This window comes from Ptychodera flava, unplaced genomic scaffold, assembly GCF_041260155.1.
Source record: "Ptychodera flava strain L36383 unplaced genomic scaffold, AS_Pfla_20210202 Scaffold_86__1_contigs__length_474469_pilon, whole genome shotgun sequence".
In the NCBI taxonomy this organism is placed as follows: Eukaryota; Metazoa; Hemichordata; class Enteropneusta; family Ptychoderidae; genus Ptychodera; species Ptychodera flava.
Window position 1 is genome coordinate 436563 of NW_027248408.1, and position 9597 is coordinate 446159.

The 9597-nt window shown below is 37.2% G+C and overlaps 1 long non-coding RNA gene across 1 annotated transcript; it reads right to left on the bottom strand.

The window, feature by feature from the left end:
* Positions 1 to 608: 608 nt before the first annotated feature.
* Positions 609 to 8309, bottom strand: LOC139129032 (uncharacterized). The gene is made up of 3 exons (XR_011551491.1): positions 8277 to 8309; positions 1875 to 1939; positions 609 to 1567 (listed from the first exon to the last, which is right to left on the bottom strand). It is a non-coding gene; the product is annotated as an uncharacterized lncRNA (long non-coding RNA).
* Between the last annotated feature and the right edge of the window lie 1288 nt (positions 8310 to 9597).

Consider the following 9597-nt stretch of genomic DNA (forward strand, 5'->3'; position numbering starts at 1 on the left):
GATGCAGTCTTGCTGATGCATTTTATGAGGCTTGAACTCACAATATCTACATTACTAATTCGTACTAGCTTAGCAGTCATTAAAACCCCTACAAATAGGCGTTTCAACTAGCAGCGGCCTGGTATCTCATGTAGCTGTACTGTGATAATGTTCAAGAGAATCCATAGGATAGCTAGGTGTGTGCCTCAATCAGGCAAAACAACAGTTAGCAATAATAACAACAGTAATAAATATCAATTTCTGCAAGTCATTAAAAATATACCACCAAGGGCACAGTATTGCTCCTATCTGACAAACAAAAAGAGGTATTCATATTTCCACTTATTCACTCAAAATACTATTGTGTTTGCAAAGAGTTTGAACTTTCAATTTTCATGGGCAGAATTCCGTTTTAACAGCCACTTTTCAATTTTGTAGATCAACAATAAAATTTGATGGTCCTTCCTTGAAATGTTAAGATTTACTCAGAGTCAAGTTATATACACAAGTTTGTTTGTGTAAGTAAGTTTGTGTGGTGAAGTTACCTGATATTATCATTCATCACTCATCTTATTCAATCTACACATGATTTCACTCGGCTGCCTTCATCGTTGTGAAGATTTACTTAATTAAGTGATACCATGACAGGTTTTTTTGTTTATGTAACATAATGATTGGAACTGATACAAATAAACTGGAGTCTGTTTTATTGGTATGGTGCATCTTGCCATATGCCTTCTTGTGGATTGAAATCCCTCATCAGTGTATGGGGTTTCCTCCATGAAATATTTGCTAAAGTTGATCCACTACATAAAACATAAGCTCACAACTTTTTTCTAGATCATATTTCACTACAAATTGGCATCAAATAAAACTACATTATTTTCAGTGTCTTCAAAATTGATTTACAAGGTATTCCGGGTTGGAATAGGTCATTCAAGCTTGCGGACTAATATATTGGCTCCAAAAACAAAAAATCATTGGTTCCCCCAGTTTGAAAAATGATTTGGCTTAGGTAGTCTCCAGGGATTTTTATAAGAAAATGCAAAGCTATCAGATAAACACCAATGAGACAAAAGCACTTTTTGACCAAAATTGACAAACATTGCTCCAAAATACAAAATTTTGCATTTTCTCACTGTATAAAAATATCTGACTTAAGTCATCCTAAGGACCTGTATACTGAATATCAAAAAGTCTGACAAGGAGTTTTGAAGAAAAAAATAGATCTACAATGACAAAAATAATCTCAAAAATACAAAGTTGCATATCTTGGCACGATTTTACAAAATCTTATTGCTGCCATCCTAAGGGACATGTATAATCAATATTAATGTGTCTGACCAGAACTTTTGAATGATATTTTTGGTTAAATATGACAATAATTGCCTTAAAATTTAAGTTTTAAAATATTTCATAACAATATGAACAAATGTCAATAAGGTTATCCCTGCAGAACAGTATCTTTAGATTTCTGTGGCAATACTAGAGTTTATTTGTTTCTTCAAGCATAACCATTCTTTTTCTTGACATAAGGTAAACTTCAGCCTCCTCCAACAACACAATTGTGATGTAGTCTACAACAAACCTGAGTGAGAAAAATAGAAATATAGATATACTATTAATACATTTTTGTATATTTCAAATGCTATGCTGACAAGCTAAATATTGATTTTTAGCAATCTTTTTGTAGTAAAATAACAACTTACAGTGGACAAATATAAATACTGAAAATAATATCAAAAGTAAGCATTACAGGCCCTCTAAATTTTTGAGAGTTGTAATATAATAACTTACACAATTATCCCAAAACCATTCACAGGATACAGCTCAAGTTGTTACAACAAAATGGTACACCAATGTGAGTAGCACATATGACATAATACCCTACTTACATTGACGTTTCTTTCACATTCCTCTTCCATCTGTTGTTAAGGCAGTGTCATATCATTCAAAGATACTGTCAAAACAAACAGAAATCCATTATTACATCAGAATGAATAAACACTGTTAACAGACGTTTCATATTAAAAAGTATTCTTTTTTCAATACTCTCTGTTTTCAACAGACATGCCATAAACCTTCAAAAGACACAGTTTATGTTTTACTTTGCATATAAAAATGATATTAGTCTTGCAATGGTTATGTATAAGTGGAGCTGACAACAGTTGCCCCAAATGGGCAGTGACACATATGATTTGAATAAAATATCACTTTTAACATGGTCGTCATTTCCTTCTTTTGGCAGGTTACATCTGAACATATTTTACAGTACATGATCCTCATACAAATTAAAATGCCTCTTATTCAAAATGTAAGAACTTTATTGCCAATCAAAAAAAGTTTTGTTTAACAACATTTAAAGAAAATAATGTGAAAATTTAAGAAAGTTTGACCAAGTCAGTATGGAGTTAAATTGTTTGGAAATCTTGAAATTGGAAGAATAGTGAAGCCAGGAAATTGGGTGATTTGCAAACATTTGCAAAAATTAACACTTCTTTATCAAGCAACCTACGACTGCTTGACAGCCTTGAAGATGAACCCAAATAATAATATTTTAATCTTTGGTTAACAATTTCATTAAATTAAATGAATGTCTACAAAAAGTGATTTTGGTGCAAAATACCCTGTGTTGGGTGCAGCGCCCCTTAATTAGCAAGTTTTATACCACTGCAAAGTCTCTGTGCAACCAGGTGACACATTCTGACTCAGCATGATCTAACAGCAGATTCCTGCATAAAATTTTGATTTGAAAACTTGAATCACTTTTTAATAGCATGAAAAGAGCAAAACATAGGAGAAACTTAGATGACAAAGCCTATAAGGGAAAGAGAGATGTACCACATGACTCCGTGCAACCAGGTGACACATTGTGACTCAGCATACTCCTAAAGCAGACGACTGCATAAAATTTTGATTTTGAATCACTTTTTAATAGTATAAAAAGAGCAAAACCAATGAGAAAAATACCGTCAATGACGCTGTACCTTCTCTAATGTGTGGCCAGGTCAGGTAATTGGTTGTTGGCATGGAGTTGTTGGTAAATAGTTGATGATGTAGGGGCATGAGGTGGGATATGGACCCAAAGAACCAAAAGATGATTAAATACATCAATCAAAAAAATTCTAAGCTACAGTATAAACTACCTAAAGATAGTTCAATGTGGAAAAAGTTAAACAATTCAGAAATAAGAATTTACAGTCCAAAATAGTAATGACGCACTTCCTTACTGACCTGAGTGCATGTGAAATACACAACCTGGCATCTGTAAATTAAATGTATACCAAGTGATCATTTCCAGTCACTTTTAACTGTTTTTAATGGATTTTCCAAAGAGTCCTGTGGAAATGATGAAAAACGCCTATCTGGTCTTGTGTTTGTATAACCTCATGGCTGATAATTGTCATAGTATTGAAAAAAATTGAAAGTGAAGAAATTACTGTTTTTCGTAGGCATATTTTCCTTGAAATACATGACCGTGTAAAGAATATATGCTAAAAGTGTTTAAGAGTAAATTTCTTTTCAAAAAATATTTAATTTGTGACAAAGGATTTTTATTCTTTGAGTTTACAAATTCAAACATTGCAATTTGTTCAATCATCTTGTGCCGTGCAAAATTTATAAAATGACTGAAAAACAAAAAAAATTGGCAGAATTACAGTCTTTGTGATGTAAAATTATGGGTTGAGATCACGATAACTGTTAATCTGTTTGAAGTACTAATATACTATAATTTAAAAAAGAAAAATTCATGCAGAAACGGTAAAATATTGTCAGCAATGTAGTGTTAATTTTGACTTTACATCAAAATATGCCTTTGCTGGGTACCAAATATATAGGGCGAAATATCAGCCATGTTCAGCAAAATCCACACAACAGCATTGATCCTTTTCTAATTTGATTTGATTTGCTTATGTTATCCTTGTATGACAGTCAGTACAATATGGAACTTGAACACAACACAGTGAATAAGTGTGCTGTAAATGAAATGGTGTGGCTGCATCCACATGCAGCAATAGGAGTGCCTTTGTCTCTCACCCCTCATTTCCAACCTGTTCCATCCCTGAAAAAATAGTTTGGTCTTATATTTATAATGTTAATAATTTCTGTATTTGTTAAAATGTGCGCATCTCAAAAACTTTTGATCATAAACATTTTCATTGTTTTTTATAGCTGACCAATCAGTTAACCTGTTTATTTTGAATATTTGCGCATTTTTCCTCAGTATTTGACATTTTCTGAATACCTTCTTATTCAGTTTGTCATTTTCTAAAAGTTTAAATGCTCCATTGTGTGGTCAAGCTTTCCACAAGCATCAAATGTGGTACTTCATATAGGAGGGTCTGCCTCTAGAGGGCGGGCATCATGAACACTCCTGTGTTTGTTGGTTAATTCCTCCACGTAAACTTCTGGTTGTACTGTAAACATTAACATGGCCGACGTCCGATTTTCCTGTCTAAAACTTTCACTCATTTTCGTTCATATGACTCTGAAACTCCAGGAAACGATTGGAAAGAAAGGGTTATCTTGAAATATTGAGGTACTCGCCGATATTTTGCAAAATTAAATGAGGAAAAATGCAAGGAAAATGCCGACGGCTTACACAATGACAGTTTTCAGACTCGGAGGCATATGATCATCTCTGCAGATTATGCAACAGGTCCAGATCACGTGAGGCCATGAGGGGATATCCACGCAACTCAGTACCAAACACTAGCGCTCACAGAGTGAGCAAACACAAAGTGAGTACCCCTAACGTCAGCTCAGTAGTCTGTAATAGATTGTAGTCAACTAAGAAACCTTGGAGAAAGGCTTAACACTGTGGCTATGCTGCTAAGTCCCTTTTGATTTTTGTCATAGCTCAAAATCGTTCTCCCACACCTCAACCTGAGCCATGAACACCCCAACCAGTTTATGATATGACCCATCACAATGGCATGACGTCAACGGATCTTGACAGACGGAAGTCTTGACAGACGGAAGTTCTTGACAGCAGCATATTGGTTTTCAACTCTAATACCTTCTCTGTCTAAAATAGACACGAGAAGGTAAAAATTAGCATTCACAGCCTTAGCACAGTAAGAGAGATGCACCAGAGTGTCCGTGCAACCAGGTGACACATGGTGACTAGCAAACTCCAAATGCAGATTCTGCAAAATATTTGATTAGACAACTTAAATTAGTTGGCGATAGCATACAAAGAGGAAAACCAACGAGTAAACTTAGAAGTCACAGCCTTAGCACATTAAGAGAGATGCACCAGAGTGTCCGTGCAACCAGGTGACACATGGTGACTAAGCATACTAAAAATGCAGTTCCTGCAAAAAGTTTAGATTAGACAACTTAAATCAGTTGGCAATAGCATAGAAAGATGAAAACAAATGAGTAAACTTAGAAGGCACAGCCTTAGAACAGTAAGAGAGATGCACCAGAGTGTCAAGGCAACCAGGTGACACATGGTGACTCAGCATACTCAAAATGCAGTTCCTGCAAATAATTTAATTACACAACTTAAATCATTAGTGATAGCATAGAAAGATGAAAACCAATGAGAAAACTTAGAAGTCACAGCCTTAGCACAGTAAGAGAGATGCACCAGAGTGTCCGTGCAACCGGGTGACACATGGTGACTCAGCATACTAAAATTCAGTTCCTGCAAAAATTTAGATTAGACAACTTAAATCAGTTGGCGATAGCATAGAAAGATGAAAACCAATGAGTAAACTTAGAAGTCACAGCCTTAGCACAGTAAGAGAGATGCACCAGAGTGTCCGTGCAACCAGGTGACACATGGTGACTCAGCATACTAAAAATGCAGTTCCTGCAAAATATTTAGATTAGATAACTTAAATCAGTTGGCGATAGCATAGAAGATTAAAACCAATGAGAAAACTTAGAAGTCACAGCCTTAGCACAGTAAGAGAGATGCACCAGAGTGTCCGTGCAACCAGGTGACACATGGTGACTCAGCATACTAAAAATGCAGTTCCTGCAAAAAATTTAGATTAGACAACTTAAATCAGTTGGCGATAGCATAGAAAGATGAAAACCAATGAGAAAACTTAGAAGTCACAGCCTTAGCACAGTAAGAGAGATGCAACAGAGTGTCCGTGCAACCAGGTGACACATGGTGACTCAGCATACTCCAAATGCAGATTCTGCAAAAAAATTTGATTAGACAACTTAAATCAGTTGGCGATAGCATAGAAAGATGAAAACCAATGAGAAAACTTAGCATCCACAGCCTTAGCACAGTAAGAGAGATGCACCAGAGTGTCCGTGCAACCAGGTGACACATGGTGACTCAGCATACTAAAAATGCAGTTCCTGCAAAATATTTAGATTAGACAACTTAAATCAGTTGGCGATAGCATAGAAAGATGAAAACCAATGAGAAAACTTAGAAGTCACAGCCTTAGCACAGTAAGAGAGATGCACCAGAGTGTCCGTGCAACCAGGTGACACATGGTGACTAAGCATACTAAAATGCAGTTCCTGCAAAAAATTTAGATTAGACAACTTAAATCAGTTGGCAATAGCATAGAAAGATGAAAACAATGAGTAAACTTAGAAGGCACAGCCTTAGAACAGTAAGAGAGATGCACCAGAGTGTCAAGGCAACCAGGTGACACATGGTGACTCAGCATACTCAAAATGCGTTCCTGCAAATAATTTAATTAGACAACTTAAATCATTAGTGATAGCATAGAAAGATGAAAACCAATGAGAAAACTTAGAAGTCACAGCCTTAGCACAGTAAGAGAGATGCAACAGAGTGTCCGTGCAACCAGGTGACACATGGTGACTAGCATACTCCAAATGCAGATTCTGCAAACAAATTTGATTAGACAACTTAAATCAGTTGGCGATAGCATAGAAAGATGAAAACCAATGAGAAAACTTAGCATCCACAGCCTTAGCACAGTAAGAGAGATGCACCAGAGTGTCCGTGCAACCAGGTGACACATGGTGACTCAGCATACTAAAAATGCAGTTCCTGCAAAATATTTAGATTAGATAACTTAAATCAGTTGGCGATAGCATTGAAAGATTAAAACCAATGAGAAAACTTAGAAGTCACAGCCTTAGCACAGTAAGAGAGATGCACCAGAGTGTTCGTGCAACCAGGTGACACATGGTGACTCAGCATACTAAAAATGCAGTTCCTGCAAAAAATTTAGATTAGACAACTTAAATCAGTTGGCGATAGCATAGAAAGATGAAACCAATGAGAAAACTTAGAAGTCACATCCTTAGCACAGTAAGAGAGATGCACCAGAGTGTCCGTGCAACCAGGTGACACATGGTGACTCAGCATACTAAAAATGCAGTTCCTGCATAAAAATTTGATTAGACAACTTAAATCAGTTGGCGATAGCATAGAAAGATGAAAACCAATGAGAAAACTTAGAAGTCACAGCCTTAGCACAGTAAGAGAGATGCACCAGAGTGTCCGTGCAACCAGGTGACACATGGTGACTAGCATACTCCAAATGCAGATTCTGCAAAAAAATTTGATTAGACAACTTAAATCAGTTGGCGATAGCATAGAAAGATGAAAACCAATGAGAAAACTTAGCATCCACAGCCTTAGCACACTAAGAGAGATGCGCCAGAGTGTCCATGCAACCAGGTTACACATTGTGACTCAGCATACTCAACATGCAGTTCCTGCAAATAATTTAATTAGACAAGTTTAATCAATTAGTGATAGCATAGAAAGATGAAAACCAATGAGAAAACTTAGAAGTCACAGCCTTAGCACAGTAAGAGAGATGCACCAGAGTGTCCGTGCAACCAGGTGACACATGGTGACTAGCATACTCCAAATGCAGATTCTGCAAAAATATTTGATTAGACAACTTAAATTAGTTGGCGATAGCATAGAAAGATGATAAACCACTGGGAAAACTTAGAAGTCACAGCCATAGCACACTAAGAGAGATGCGCCGGAGTGTCCATGCAACCAGGTTTATAATGCTTTGAGCATTTTGACCGTTGTTACTGAAGCAGTGCCATGAATACAAAAGCAAGCACAGTAGCTTTGTACGGCTTTGGACCATAACGATCAAACACTAAAGTGCTGAATCTGTCGAGGTCGATCATGATGACTGATGTATGTAGACACAGTCAGAGGCGAACTGTCATGTAGACCTGGTTTCGTCTGACCTCTGAATTTTAAAGACCCTTGAATTTTAAAACCGCCTTCATGCTAACACCAGAGATATATGAGAAATCGTATCCTTGTGTACAAGCCTACGATCAAGAATCGAACAGACTACTATACTTGTACTCACTTGCTTCGAAATGGCACAAATGAAAACGTGCTTGACAACCAGAGCTAGCACAAGGTATCAAGAATGCAAGGAATTACCCATGCTTGGACTTTCAACTCTGATCTTTGACATCGAAACATAACCAAATATGGGTGTGTCATAGCCAACAACCACATGACATATTTACAACCAGATGACAGGACTCCCAAACGCGCGTACTCCCTCTATCAAAATATTTACATTCAGCCTCGCTTTCGACATACAGTTGAAAACGAGGTTGAATGTACATTTTTTCAACTGTAAGCTTATGTCTCGAAAATATTTACATTCACCTCGCTTTTCACTTTGCATACATACAGCTGTAAAATTTTATATACACGTAATACCAACTGCAAAACTTTATATACAGTCTCGTTAACGTTTTCACATAGATGGGACTCAGAAATGTATTTTCACATAGATGGGACTCGGAAATTTACACGCTGGGAAGTTTTATACACAGACTCGGTGGGAAATATTTTACATACAGCTAGCTGGGAAGTTTTATACACAGACTCGGTGGGAAAATTTTACATACAGCCAGCTGGGAAGTTTTATACACAGACTCGGTGCGAAAATTTTACATACAGCTAGCTGGGAAGTTTTATACACAGACTCGGTTGAAAAATTTTACATACAGCCAGCTAGGAAGTTTTATACACAGACTCGGCGGGAAAATTTTACATACAGCTAGCTGGGAAGTTTTATACACAGACTCCGTGGGAAACTTTTACATACAGACTCGTCTTAGATTGAGTGTAATACCTGGTGATCATAAAGCGTGATTGAACTCTGCCGGTATCGTACGCGGCTAGACCCTGGCAAGATGAAAGCCAATACACGCATAGTGCTGGCGCTTGTGCTATTCAAGTGCAATTGAACTTTCCGGTTTATTTTGATCTAGTAAGGTAGCCACAACAATGATCGTGGTATTGCTATCAGGTGAGATCACCACTGATCTGGGCTGCTCGCAGCCTAGCCCTGTGTACATGTCTGTGAGTTCCTGGCGTTATACGGTCGGGAACACACAGACCTGTATGCAGGGCCGCTACTCGTCAACCATACAACGGCGTCAACCATACAACGATCGTTCACTGAGACCACTGAAGTCCGGCAGCTGTGCAACGAACTTTCGCGGTCTACACAGTTACGAGAATAAAGACAAAATTTAATACTGAAATCTTGGTGCAATAAACCCATGCACATTGATGGATGAAGATAAATTTGAGTAAAAAGACAGCAATGCTTGGTCTTGGACTTTCTTCGGGCTCGGGGCATTTGACACTGACAGAAGGAGCATGGA